This window comes from Phoenix dactylifera, chromosome 4 (genome assembly GCF_009389715.1).
Source record: "Phoenix dactylifera cultivar Barhee BC4 chromosome 4, palm_55x_up_171113_PBpolish2nd_filt_p, whole genome shotgun sequence".
Taxonomy (NCBI): Eukaryota; Viridiplantae; Streptophyta; class Magnoliopsida; order Arecales; family Arecaceae; genus Phoenix; species Phoenix dactylifera.
The window spans coordinates 32,993,245-33,008,164 of NC_052395.1; positions in this window are offsets into that span (position 1 = coordinate 32,993,245).

Sequence of the window (14,920 nt, forward strand, 5' to 3'; positions counted from 1 at the left end):
TGATCATGGTACCGAATTTGAAAATCAACACTTTGAAGAATTTTGTACTAAAAATGGTATATCACATCAATTTTCAGCACCTAGAACGACTCAACAAAATGGGGTTGTTGAAAGGAAAAATAGGACATTGGCAGAAATGGCACGCACAATATTGTGTGAGTCAAATCTTCCAAAGTACTTTTGGGCTGAAGCTATAAGCACTGCTTGCCATATTCTAAATCGAGTTTTAATACGACCAATAACCAAGAAAACTCCTTATGAACTTTGGAAGAATAAGAAACCAACTGCTAAATATCTTAAAGTTTTTGGATGTAGATGTTTCATCTTAAACAATGGCAAGGAGGATCTAAGTAAATTTGATGCCAAGTCAGATGAAGGTATCTTTTTAGGATACTCCACATCTAGCAGGGCATACAGAGTATTCAATAAAAGAACTTTAGTAGTGGAAGAGTCAGTCAATATTATATTTGATGAGTCTGATAGTGAGTCTGCTAGGAAAGAAAATATTGTTGATGATGATACAGGAATTATAGACTTTGAAAAGTTGAATATTGATGACGTGCCAAATCAAGATAAGGGAGATGATTGCGTGCCACCTCAATCCCAAAACTTGCCAAAGGAATGGAGGTATGCATATGGACACCCTAAAGACTTAATCATTGGTGATCCATCTCAAGGGATAAGAACTCGATCATCTCTTAGAAATTTAAATGATTATCTTGCTTTTGTTTCACAATTAGAACCTAAGACTTATGAAGAAGCTGAAAAAGATACTAATTGGATAAATGCCATGCAAGAAGAATTGAATCAATTTAAAAGAAGTAATGTATGGACATTAATTGAAAGACCAAAGCATAACTCAGTAATTGGAACAAAATGGATATTTAGAAATAAATTAGATGAAAATGGATTAGTCATAAGAAATAAGGCTAGACTTGTAGCTAAGGGATACAATCAAGAAGAAGGAATAGATTTTGATGAAACATTTGCTCCTGTAGCTAGATTAGAGGCTATTAGATTACTTCTAGCATTTGCATGTTTCATGGATTTTAAATTATATCAAATGGATGTGAAGAGTGCTTTCTTAAATGGTTTTATTGAGGAGGAAGTATATGTAGAACAACCTCCTGGTTTTGAGAATCATGAATTGCCAAATCACGTGTTTAAACTACATAAGGCTTTGTATGGATTAAAGCAAGCACCTAGGGCTTGGTATGATCGATTGAGCAAATTTTTGCTTAATAATGACTTTAGTAGAGGAAATGTAGATAAAACTCTATTTCTCAAAAGAAAGGACAAAAATCTATTAGTGGTACAAATATATGTAGATGACATAATCTTTGGTGCCACAAATGATACTCTTTGCAAAGAATTTGCTGATTTAATGCATGGAGAATTTGAAATGAGTTTGATGGGAGAACTAAGCTTCTTTCTAGGATTACAAATCAAACAAACTAAAGAAGGCATTTTCATTCATCAAACTAAGTATACAAAGGAAATACTAAAGAAGTTTGGGAATGAAAATCATAAAGGAGTAGGCACTCCAATGAATCCTACTAGTAAGCTAGACAAAGATGAAAAAGGGAAGAGTATTGATATTAAGCTCTATAGAGGACTAATTGGATCCTTGCTCTACCTTACTGCTAGTAGACCCGACATCGTATTTAGTGTAGGAATATGTGCTAGATACCAATCGGATCCTAAGGAGTCACATTTAAGTGCTGTTAAAAGAATCTTTAGATATTTAAGAGGAACTACCAATATAGGATTATGGTACTCAAGAGACTCCTGTCTAGATTTGCTTGCATATTCAGATGCGGATTTTGCCGGATGCAAATTAGATAGGAAGAGCACAAGTGGCACATGTCAATTCTTAGGAAATAACTTAGTATCATGGTTTAGCAAAAAGCAGAATTCAGTGGCACTGTCCACAGCTGAAGCTGAATATATAGCTGCTGGTAGTTGTTGTGCTCAAGTATTATGGCTTAAGCAACAACTAGAGGACTATGGAGTTAAGCTAGATAATATTCCTATTAAATGTGATAATACTAGTGCCATCAATCTTACTAAAAATCCAGTTCAGCATTCTAAAGCCAAACACATAGAGATAAGGTATCATTTTATTAGGGATCATGTGCAAAATGGAAACATATGTATTGAGCATATATGCACTGAAAAATAATTAGCCGACATATTTACAAAACTATTGAGTGAAGATAGATTCTGCATGCTAAGGAGGGAATTAGGCATATGTGATCCTTTTTATTGAAGAAATATAAAAGGAAGCTAGTAGTTTCATGATACATTCCTCCAATTTCTAAAAACCCATGAAACATGAGTCAAACTTGTTATCTATAGATTCCTTACTCATGTATCATTGTCCCAGAAAGAATTTATAAGGATTGGAAGCAAGAAAAATTTTTAGACGCAAAAAGAAAGAGAAAAGAAAAATTCTGCACTTGGGTCGACCCAACCCAGAATAGGGTCGACCCAACGTTGAGTCGACCCAAGAAAATTCTTGAGTCGACCCAACGTCGGGACCCCACTGTTAAAAGGGGGACCCGAGAGCAATGTTAGGGCACTGTTTGCCCTTGTCCTCTTCTGAATACTCTAATCTCCACTCTCCAAACTCCTCCAAACTCCTCCAAACAGTAGATTACCTTAAGATCTTGGAGAAATGGGACCCAAAAGAGCCGTAGCCAAGAGATCCGGAAGAGTCACACGGATCCAACGTGAGGAAAGGCAACCTACGGAGCCATCTACCGTGTCTCCACGACGTGAGGCACGTGCGGAGCCACCTCCTCCTCCTTCCCCCTCTGCTATACTTGCAAGATTTGCGGGAAGACCGGTTACAACGGGGAGAAGGATCCATTCCGAGTTCTTTGATCAAGAAGGGTTTCGGTTGAGGGAATGGATCCAAAGGCAAGGTTGGGAGTATCTTTGCTCCCTAGATGTGTTGATCTACCCCGGATTGGCTCAAGAGTTCTATGCCTTCCTTAAAACTGGTATGGGAGGGCTTGTTTCGGAAGTTCGAGGGGTTCGAGTTCGAGTTTCCGAGGAGAGCTTGAGTGAGCTACTTCATCTATCCTGCGTAGGAGCCACTCCGAAAAGGCCAGAAGATAAACTGAGAGCCCTACAGTTGATCATGGAAAATGAGAACTTCAACTTTTCCGAGAAGATAATAGCTAGTTCTCTTTCTGCTGAAATGAGATTACTGCTCAGTATAATAAACAGAATTTTATTTCCAAAGACCGGGAGATTCGATCTCATCACAGAGCGAGATCTAGCAGTGATGGAGTGTATGATTCAGGGGATTCCCCTAAATCTTCCGGCCATGATACTGAGACAGATGAGGAAAGTGATCTGCAACTCTAGGGTATCACTACCTTATGGTATGATACTCACTTTGATTTTTCGGCAGCATGGTATATCTGTTGAGGGGGAGGCATCCAAGAGTCTGCTTCATACTGACACATACACTGCACGGACACTTATACGCATGGGATATGAGAAAGTGAACGGGCAGTGGATTAACACTGGAGCAGGCATTCAGGGTGAGGCACCAGAGGGAGATGCACCAGAGGCTGAGGATGAGGAGCATATGGATCATCCTACTGCACCTTCAGAGGCTGGACCATCGTCATCCGTTCCTCCGAGAGATACGGATGAGTTCTGGAGCAGGATGACTGAGCTCATGTCAGCTCAGGCGAGGACTATCACTGACGGGCTGATGAGCCGATTGGACGTCCGATTGGACGTCATGTCTGCTGAGATCAGTGATATGAGGCAGCAGATAGGAGCACTCTGGAGAGAGAGAGACCCATGGACCATCTGTGCCACAGGCTGCTGAGTCAGAGATTTTGGCACAGAGTCATCCAGCTCGTCGTGCTCCACGCCAGACACAGTCTCACCAGGCTCGACCTCCCCTCGCCACGTACACTAGGAGGATGAGGACTAGATCCCAGCCATTAGATTCTCCCTAGGCTGATATTAGCATTTCTATTTAGAGCCTAGGCTAGATATCTAGTTCTCATATGTATCTTGCTTTTATCATGTATCTTTAAATCTTGATTAAGGAACAGTGTATCTGTTTTTGTTTTTGGACATGAATGTACTCAAATGTTCCTATTTTGATCAATGAAGTTTGAATGGTTGTTATTTATTGCATCTTTTCCCATGTACCTATTTGATGATAACAAAAAGGGGGAGAAGTAAAGAAAGAGTAAATAGGGGAGAAGCAAAGATAAAAGTAAATAGAGTAACAAAAAGGGGGAGAAGTAAAGAAAGAGTAATAAGGAGAGAAGTAAAGAAAGAAAGTAAAATAATTTGTAAAACAAATTGAAAATCATATAAAAAAGCATATACATCCAAAGGGGAGCAATTTGCAACAATGAAAATGTTCAACTCAGAATTTATATCAAATTTCAGAATTTGGCACACATAAATTCAGAATTTGGCACGCACCTTTCACACCTCGATACATAACCTGAAACTCATGTTTTATCTCAAATTTTTGGAGTTTCATCTTTAATGAATTATAAATGAAAGGGGGAGTAACACAAAAAGTCAAATTGGCAACATTTAAATGATATAGGGGGAGACTTCACTCTTATATATGAAAAGCTGAAATTCAGCAAGTTAAACCCTTTCAAAAACTGAATTTAAGATAAGTATCAATAGGCTCATACTCTTTATTTTGTAATCATCAAAAAGGGGGAGATTGAGGATGATAGTGTTATTTTGATGATTAGCAAGCAATTATCTAGAGTATGTTATAAGTTAAATCGATACTTCATTCATAAGTTTATTATTCTCAGTATATTTTGTATTAATTGATATAGATACATTTTATTGTTCATTTGAATGAATCTAACCTTGAGATGCAGCAAAGTGTGGATTGAGTCGACCCAAAGGATGATTGGGTCGACCCCGGCACATCAAGAAAACATTTGGCACACTTCTGCAAGAATGGCAAAGATGAACAGTGAGTTGGGTTGACCCAAGGAAAGCATGAGTCGACCCAAGGATCAAGATCCTCAAAACAAGACAGAAAAATGGTTCTCTGAATTTACTGAGAGGGTCGACCCAAGAAGTAGTTGAGTCGACCCAAGCTTGAGTCGACCCAAACCCTGAGAGGGTCGACCCAAAGGCAAGACAGAAAAGAAGACAGAAAAGGTTCTCTGGAAACCCTGTTAGGGTCGACCCAAGAAGAAGTTGAGTCGACCCAAGTGGACTTTGAGTCGACCCAAAGAAAGGTTGGGTCGACCCAAATGAAGGAAGGCTGAATTATAAAGTTTCTGTGTTTCTGAGAGGGTCGACCCAAGGAATGTTTGAGTCGACCCAAGTGAAAGTTGGGTCGACCCAAGGACAGGTTGAGCCGACCCAAACACGGGCTGAAGCATAACGGCTAGTTCTGCAGATGTACTTTTTGTCCTTCCAAAAGGGAGTAACGGCTAGTTTTTGAATTCTAACCATTGGGGCTTGTCCAATGGATGTAGGAAGCTATTTAAAGTGGCACTATTCATCAGATAGAACAACTTTTCCAAAGAATATCAAAGAGTACACAAGAAAGAGAAAGTGCCCTAATCTTCTTCATCCAAGTGCTTCATTCAAGAATCAAAGAAAGGGGTTGAGCAGATTCAAAGAGTCATCTAGAGCTCCATCCTTCCTTGAAGAGTGAAGCATCCTTGACAAAGAAGAGAGAAGTCACTACAAGCGATAAATACTTTCTAAACTCTTCTTTGTAGTTTATATTGTTTCATTTGCTCATTTAGGAGTTTAAATTATCTAGAGTATGTTATAAGTTAAATCGATACTTCATTCATAAGTTTATTATTCTCAGTATATTTTGTATTAATTGATATAAATACATTTCATTGTTCATTTGAATGAATCTAACCTTGAGATGCAGCAAAGTGTGGATTGAGTCGACCCAAAGGATGATTGGGTCGACCCCGGCACATCAAGAAAACATTTGGCACACTTCTGCAAGAATGGCAAAGATGAACAGTGAGTTGGGTCGACCCAAGGAAAGCATGAGTCGACCCAAGGATCAAGATCCTCAAAACAAGACAGAAAAATGGTTCTCTGGATTTACTGAGAGGGCCGACCCAAGAAGTAGTTGAGTCGACCCAAGCTTGAGTCGACCCAAACCCTGAGAGGGTCGACCCAAAGGCAAGACAGAAAAGAAGACAGAAAAGGTTCTCTGGAAACCCTGTTAGGGTCGACCCAAGAAGAAGTTGAGTCGACCCAAGTGGACTTTGAGTCGACCCAAAGAAAGGTTGGGTCGACCCAAGTGAAGGAAGGCTGAATTATAAAGTTTCTGTGTTTCTAAGAGGGTCGACCCAAGGAATGTTTGAGTCGACCCAAGTGAAAGTTGGGTCGACCCAAGGACAGGTTGAGCCGACCCAAACACGGGCTGAAGCATAACGGCTAGTTCTGCAGATGTACTTTTTGTCCTTCCAAAAGGGAGTAACGGCTAGTTTTTGAATTCTAACCATTGGGGCTTGTCCAATGGATGTAGGAAGCTATTTAAAGTGGCACTATTCATCAGGTAGAACAACTTTTCCAAAGAATATCAAAGAGTACACAAGAAAGAGAAAGTGCCCTAATCTTCTTCATCCAAGTGCTTCATTCAAGAATCAAAGAAAGGGGTTGAGCAGATTCAAAGAGTCATCTAGAGCTCCATCCTCCCTTGAAGAGTGAAGCATCCTTGACAAAGAAGAGAGAAGTCACTACAAGCGATAAATACTTTCTAAACTCTTCTTTGTAGTTTATATTGTTTCATTTGCTCATTTAGGAATTTAAATCTTCTTTCTTTGTTTATTAAACTACTTGTAAAGGTTGGTTGGTTAGCCCGCAAAACCAACGGAATAGGTTGATTGGTGAACCCGGAAAACCAATTGTAAAGGTTCGTTGGTGAGCCCGTAAAACCAACAAAGGTTCGTTGGTGAGCCCGTAAAACCAACATAGGTTTTTGGTGAACCCGGAAAACCAAAGTGTAAAGGTTTTTGGATTGTGAGCTCGGAAAACAATCCAACTGTAATCCGCGGAATTATAGTGAATTCTCAAGGGGTCGCTTGGGGAGTGGGCGTAGGTGCTAAGGAGAGCACCGAACCACTATACTTTGTGTTGTTTGTATTGTGATTTGTTTTAGCTTACTAATCATTCATTTAACTTAAGTAAGTTAGTTAAATTTAAAAGAAACCAATTCACCCCCCCCCCCCCTCTTGGCTTGTCACCTTGGGCAACAAGTGGTATCAGAGCAGGTGTTCTTCTATTAATTATAGTCTTAATCGACTAGAGCTAAAGATTATGACAACCCCACATAACATATTATTTGCCGAGGGACTTTCCATAAACAGACCTCCACTGTTTGATGGAACTTATTATATTCAATGGAAAGCTAGAATGAAAATTTTTGTTCAATCACAAAACTATAAAATATGGAATATCATTATAGATGGACCTCACACACTCTCTCAAAATGTCAATGAAAAAGACTTAGCACAATTGAATGCTAACGCTATGAACTTTCTATATTGTGCTATCCATGAATCTATATTTCATAAGATTTCTGCATGCTTATCTGCTAAAGAAATCTGGGATACTTTAACAATTATTTATGATAAATCTCAGATTAGCTCACATGTGCTTCAATTGCGCACTAACAATGAGATTGCAGAATTCTCCACATTAGCCGAGTCGACTCCCAGTTTGTCCGAGTCGACTCCTAGAGAAGAACAGTCTGAAAGACAGAGACTCAGTCTTGAAGACCCTGTGAACGAGTCGACTCCAAGTATTTTAGAGTCGACTCCCAAGTTAGCCGAGTCGACTCCAACAAGGCCCGAGTCGACTCTGAGGCAGATTAGTTCAAAAAACAAAGAGTTCGGTGATGGAAACAAGGATCTATTCCCAAACACCGAAAGATTCAAAAGCTTCCTAAAGACAAAGAAGAAGAGGAAGCAAGAAGAAAGGAAGAAAGAGATAAAAAGCAAGAAAGCTTTGACCAAGAAAGAGTCAAGCAAAAAATTGAAAGCTAGAAGCAACAATGAACTACAAGAGGTAACTAACTTATGTTTTATGGCATTAGAAGATAAAGTAGAATCTGAATCTAATTTTACACCAAATGAATTTCATGAAGAATATTCTTATGATGAACTATTAAATGCTTTTCATGATTTGTATGGTGAATGTAGAAAAATAACTATCAAAAATAAAAATCTTAAAAAGCTAAATCTCGAAATCTCAAAAGAAAGAAATTCTATTGCTGAAATATATGACAAACTAAATTCTGAAAATAAAATCTTAAGGTTAAATTCAGAACAATTGATTCAGAAAAATCAGAATTTAATTAAAGAAAATCAAAACTTAAGTGAAGAAATTAACCAATCAAAATCTCTTATTAACAAATTCACTGTAAGTTCAGAACGATTAAAATTGATGTTTGAAAGCCAATATGTTGCTTATAATAAATCAAAACTTGACTTGACTCCTTTGCTTAACAATAAATCTCTAGAGAAAAAGGTTATCAATGCATTAAGCAAACCATTAAACAAGATAACTTATTTCAAACATGAAAAGAATGGGCATAACAACTTTTCCCATCGTTCTAACACAATTAAATCAAATGGTAAATTTATTACTATTAAACAGATTTGGGTTCCAAAAAGAACCATATGTCCTAACTCTCAAGGACCCAAGCAAGCTTGGGTACCCAAAATGAAAACATGAGGATGTAGACATAGGTGTGCCAAGATACGCATGGAACAAAAGAAACTTAAAATATACTTATGAAAAGTAATTAACAAAAATAATAATAATGAAATCAGTAATCCTTGCATCTCATCATTATTTTTGCTTTAGTACTTGATATGAATTGCAAGTATTGATCAATTTTGTGATATAGAAAATACTTTTGGAAATATAATCAAATCACTTCATTTTATAGTATGCTTTACTCATGAGGATGATAGTGTTATTTTGATGATTAACAAGCAATTATCTAGAGTATGTTATAAGTTAAATCGATACTACATTCTTAAGTCTGTTACTCTCAGTATATTTGTTTAAATTGATATAGATACATTTCATTGTTTATTTGAATGAATCTAACCTTGAGATGCAGCAAAATGTGGATTGAGTCGACCCAAAGGATGATTGGGTCGACCCCGGCACATCAAGAAATCATTTGGCACACTTCTGCAAAAATGGCACAGATGAACAGTGTGTTGGGTCGACCCAAGGAAAGCATGAGTCGACCCAAACATCAAGATCCTCAAAACAACTCAGAAAATGGTTCTCTGGATTTACTGAGAGGGTCGACCCAAGATGAAGTTGAGTCGACCCAAGCTTGAGTCGACCCAAACCTTGTGTGGGTCGACCCAAAGGCAAGACAGAACAGAAGACAAAAAAGATTCTCTGGAAACCCTGTTAGGGTCGACCCAAGAAGAAGTTGAGTCGACCCAACTGAACCTTGAGTCGACCCAAGGAAAGGTTGGGTCGACCCAAGTGAAGAAAAGCTGAATTCCAAGTTTCTGTGTTTCTGAAGGTTGGGTCGACCCAAGAAAAAGTTTGAGCTGACCCAAGGTTTGGGTCGACCCAAGAAAAGTTTGGGTCGACCCAAGCACGGGCAGAAGCATAACGGCTAGTTGTGCAGAAGTGCTTTTTGGACTTCCAACGGCTATAAACGGCTAGTTTCTTCAATCCAATGGTCAGGAAGGACTATTTGGAGGTTGGAGAAGTATTTAAGAGGGAGTATTCATCAGAGGAAGCAAGCTTTGGAAAATACATCAAGTGCATTCAAGAGAGAACCCTAGCAAGGCAAGCTTCATCCAAGTGCTTCATTCAAGAATCAAAAGAAAGTGGTTGAGCAGATTCAAAGAGTCATCAAGAGCTCCATCCATCCTTGAAGAGTGAAGCATCCTTGACAAAGAAGAGAGAAGTCACATCAAGCGATAAATATTCTCTAAACTCTTCTTTGTAGATTATATTGTTATATTTGCTCATCTAGGAGTTTAAATCTTCTTCCTTTATTTATTAAACTACTTGTAAAGGTTGGTTGGTTAGCCCGCAAAACCAACGGAATAGGTTGATTGGTGAACCCGGAAAACCAATTGTAAAGGTTCGTTGGTGAGCCCGTAAAACCAACATAGGTTGTTGGTAATCCCGTAAGACCAACGTAGGTTGTTGGTCAACCCGTAAAACCAACGTAGGTTGTTGGTGAACCCGTAAAACCAATTGTATAGGTTCGTTGGTGAGCCCGTAAAACCAACATAGGTTTTTGGTGAACCCGAAAAACCAAGGTGTAAAGGTTTTTGGATTGTGAGCCCGGAAAACAATCCAACTGTAATCCGCGGGATTATAGTGAATTTCCAAGGGGTCGCTTGGGGAGTGGACGTAGGTGCTAAGGAGAGCACCGAACCACTATACTTCTTGTTGTTTGTATTGTGATTTGTTTAAGTTCACTAACTCATCATTTAACACAAGTAAGATAGTTAAAATTAAAAGAAACCAACTCACCCCCCCTCTTGGCTTGTCACCTTGGGCAACAAGTGGTATCAGAGCAAGGTGCTCCAATAGTAATTATTGATCTCACAATCAAGAGTTAAAGATCATGACAACCCAAGTGGGATGTTCTATGAGTGAGGGACAATTAATTGATAGACCTCCACTATTTAATGGTATAAACTACACACATTGGAAAGCACGCATGCGCATTTTCATTCAAGCACATGACTACGATTTATGGAGTATCATAGTCAATGGGCTACATACAAATGCTAATCATAATAAGAAAATGGCTCAGCAAAATGCAAAAGCCATGAATATTCTATATTGTGCATTAGATGATAGTGAACTTAATAGCATATCTTTTTGCATAACTGCTAAGGAAATCTAGAATATGCTTGAAGGTAAATATGAATGCACTAACATTTTTAGTGAATCTGAAACTAGCTCTGAAGAAGAAGAGCAGCAAACTGAAATTAAAAATTCTTGCTTTATGGCACATGAAGATAAGGTATGTATTGGAACACAAAGTGATTTCTCATTTCAAGATAAAGTACATGCTGAAACTCAATCTGATTTTACATTTGATGAACTTCATGATGCTTTTTCTGATCTATACTTAGAATATAAGAAGCTTAGTTTAAAGAATAAAAAGCTAAATCAGAAAAATATATCTCTTGCTGAAAGCTATGATATAACTCAGAAAAATAATAAATTACTTTCAGAAAACAATGAAAGGCTAACTAAAGAAGTTAACAAATTTAAGCCTATAGTTGAAAAATTTACTATCAGCTCTGAAAAACTGAACTTAATGATAAATAATCAAAGAGCTGAATTTGAAAAGGCTGGATTAGGATATCAATCTTGGTACACACAAAAATCCCTTAATGACATATGTGTTAAATCCTCCACTATCTATCATAAAATGGATTCTAATTTATTTGATGAACCTAATGAACAAAAACAGAAAATTAAAAATCCATCATCTACTTATATTAAATCGATGTTTGTTAAATTTAATAAGAGTATGCAAAAATACATTCCTTATAATCCTAAAATCTGCAAGCCTATAGACAAAATAGCTATTAAGAAAATATGGATTCCAAAAGGAACAATAATAGCTAACCTACAAGGACCCAAAAGAGCTTGGGTTCCTAAGTTGAAAATCTGAATATTTTCTGTAGGTGTGTCTAGCACTCAAGGCTCCAACAAAAGATGTTAATTTAGACATTAGGTGCTCTAGACATATATTAAAGAATGAAACTTAAAATATACTTAAGAAAAGTAATTGAAATGAAAAGAATAATGAAATTAGTAATCCTTATATCTCATCATTCTCTTTGCCTTAGTATCTAATTAAAACATAAATTGCAGGTATTAATCAATTTTGTGATATAGGTAATATTTTTAAAAACATAATCAAATCACTTCATTTTATAGTATGCTTTACTTACTGCTGGATAAGTTGCTAAATGATTAATCAATTTATTAAGAATAACTCTATGAATTCTCTATATGCTTGATTGAGAGTTTTTATCAATGGTATTATCTTTTATTGATCATAGACATGAGAATGTATACTTGGTATGACTTTAAATATATGCACTATGAATACCAAGATTAAAGAAACCACTTTTGGCATATAAAATCAATTCATACTAGTATGTACTTAATCTCAAAAGGCCTTGTCATTGGCTTACTTAAATTAATTTCTACAAGGTCAAAGTTTGCTATGCATGTCATCTAGAAAAACAAACTAGAATCATTTCGAAATCTGAAAACATTGTTTCCACCTCTTAGTCTTTGAAAATTCTCCATAAGAACTTATTTGGATCTCTAGGATAGTGAGCCTAGGAGATAAGCTTCTTGACTTTGTAATTATGGATGATTTTTCAAAGCTAACGTTGGTTTTATTCTTGGCACTTAAATTGAAATATTTTCTGCTTTGGCACAAACTTACAAAAGGTTTCAAATGAAAAGGGTTTGCAAACTGTGAAAGTATCATGGCACAGTTTTGAAAACCAATTTGTTAATAAGGTTTGCATAGAAAACGGTATTGAATACAATTGTTTTTGCATCAAGAATACTATTACATATAGGGGTTATAAAAATATAAAAATAGAACCTTTGTTGTGTAAAGACAATGCTTTGTGATAGCAGTTGATTAATGTTATCATCACAGCTTGTCATATTATAAGGTTTCTATTAAATCTATTTTTGAAAAAAAAACCCCATGTGAACTCATGAAAAACAGAATATCAAATGGTGCATACCTTTATTTTTTTTTTCAGTTATACATGTTATGTTCTCAAGAATGAAATATATGCCAAATCTGATAAAACAAGTGTTTCTTTGGATATTACTCTCTAAGCAATGCATATAGAATATTCAATGAAAAGATACCAGTTGTAGAAATGTCAATTCATATTATTCTTATTAAAACTAGATCTTTTATTGAGAATATAGTTTGTCATTTTTGCTTCTATTTAAAAGACATTAAGAAGAATGAACAAGATGATAATTGGTTAAGTTAAACTAAATCATTTTGAAAGGGATAAAATTTGAAATCTTATTGAAGAATCTGAAAACTTTTTATATTTGGAACAAAACTGAGTTTTTCAGAAACACACTAAATTAAGAAGAATTTGTGATTACTAAAAGAATTAATCAGAAAAGATGAAATAGATCTTGATGAAATCTTTGCATAATTAGAAGCCAAAGATAACCACTTTCATTTGATTGTTTTATGAGACTTGTATTTTGTCAAATGAATGTGTAGAATGAACTTCTGTATGGTTATATTATTAAAATTTTTATGTAAAAATAACCATCTATATTTGAAAAATATTCATTACAAATATGATAAAATACTATTTGATTTAGAACAAGCACCAAGAGCATGATATGAATGATTAAGTAACTTTTTGATAGAAAGTAATAGTGATAAAACTATGTATCAAAAAGAAAAATTCTGATATCATAATTGCTTAAATATATATTGATGATATTATTTGTGGTGCTACTAATGAAGCTTTATGTAAAGATTTTTTTTTTTTAAGCTCATGCAGGGTGAGTTCGAAATGAGTAAAATGGATGAACTAATCTTTCCTCTCGAACTCCAAACTAAGACAAATAAGAAAGGGAATCTTCATTGGCCAAAGTAAGTTTACAAGAATATTCTTACAGAAGTTTGGCATGAAGAAAGGTATATCTATGACCCCATATTGTAGAGTTTAAAAATAATGAGCAAGGTAATTTTATTGTTTGAAGCTGTATTACTATATCATGCAGCTTGTAGGCCAAATTGTATGCTCATTTTGTGCTTATATGCAAAGATATCAAACTAATTCTAATGAATCACATCTAATTGATATCAAAAGATTCATAAAAATCTGTTAAGATAATAAAACTAAGTACTCCAATCTTAGGTAAAAGCAAAACAAGTATAATATATTCAGCATATTTATAAGAATTATGTGAGCATTTCTTTGGATGGGATAAAATCCATAATCAACTATAATAGGAAGAGTTTGGAGTGAACATTTTTAAAGAGAAAAGTTTAACCTTTCTACATTGCTCATCATAGGGATGGTGCCAATGGGGAGGCTAGTGGTAGTACCCGGCACTATTTGATCCAACTATTCGGTGTAGGGTATATTAGGGACGGCACAAGAGGGAGGCTAGTGGTAGTACCTCGTGCCCCTTCCAACTCTACCGGATAGGAAGCAAATAGAGTATAGAGCATAGAAAAGTAAAACCAAAAGAAATGAAGATTAGAATATTCACTGAGTGGTTAAAGAAAGAAATTCAAAAATGAGGAAATGAATGACAAGATAAATGAAAGTATATAAAAAGCTTGTGAAAAGCCAAATGAAGTTTCGATCACTTGAAAACACACCTTAAGGATAAAAGCTTAAACTTAATTTAAAAATGCTTCTATCGTTGCATTTTTTGTAACTTTCATTATATACTTCAATGATTGTATCATTTTGGGAAATAACTCAATATGATTTCTAGATGAAAACTACGGTTTAAGAAAAATAGAATTACTTTGGATACCTTGGTTGTTTGCTCCGATACGCATCTGAAACATATCATTTTTTATCTTATAAGTATACTGAAATTGGTCTAAATGATGTGTTTTTCAATGATCTTGATTGCAAATAAATGGTTCTAAACATATGATATTATTTTGATATTAAAAAGATTTATGGTGCTTCATATATACATTGCTGAAAAACTATGACTAAGAAATTAATATTTTGAATATACACTCCTACATAATTAAATGCTTCTATCATTAAAAAGAAAAGCTATTTTTAAGAAGAGAGTTAATGATCCTAAAGCTTAGAATATTTCAACTCACTTCAATAATTCTTATAGGAAAGAAAATGTAATTACTTTTGAAAGA